Raw genomic sequence first — 644 nt, 5'->3', positions numbered from 1 at the left:
GAGCCCCAGGGGGGGGCGCGAGCCGCGGCTGACAGCGCGGACCCCAGAGACGGGCATGAGACGCTAAGGCCGCTGCTGCCGCCACCGAGAAGCCCGTGTGCGAGCACAGGTCACTCTCCACACCCCCCTCCCGGGGAGCCTGTGCAGCCCGCCACTGCCAGGGTCCCGGGATCCAGGGACAACTCCCCCGGGAGACCGCACGGCGCGCCTCAGGCTGGTGCAACGTCACGCCGGCCTCTGCCGCCGCAGGCCCGCCCCGCACTCCGTGCCCCTCCCTCTCCCCGGCCTGAGTGCGCCAGAGCCCCCGAGTCAGCGGCTCCTTTAACCCCAGCCTGTCTGAGCGAGGAACAGACGCCCTCCAGCGACCTACACGCAGAGGCGGGGCCAAATCCAAAGCCGAAACCCAGGAGCTGTGCGAACAAGGAAGAGAAAGGGAAATCTCTCCCAGCAGCCTCAGGAGCAGCGGATTAAATGTCCACCATCAACGTGATGTACCTGCATCTGTGGAATACCTGAATAGACAACGAATCATCCCAAATTGATGAGAAGGTGGACTTTGGGAGCAACTGTAGACTTGGGTCTGGTTTTATGTTTATCTTAGTTTAGTGTTTAGAGCTTGTTATCACTGGTAGTTTTTTGTTTGT

This window comes from Lipotes vexillifer, unplaced genomic scaffold (assembly GCF_000442215.2).
Source record: "Lipotes vexillifer unplaced genomic scaffold, Lipotes_vexillifer_v1.1 scaffold229, whole genome shotgun sequence".
Classification (NCBI taxonomy): domain Eukaryota; kingdom Metazoa; phylum Chordata; class Mammalia; order Artiodactyla; family Lipotidae; genus Lipotes; species Lipotes vexillifer.
Note: the sequence above shows the minus strand (reverse complement) of the source record.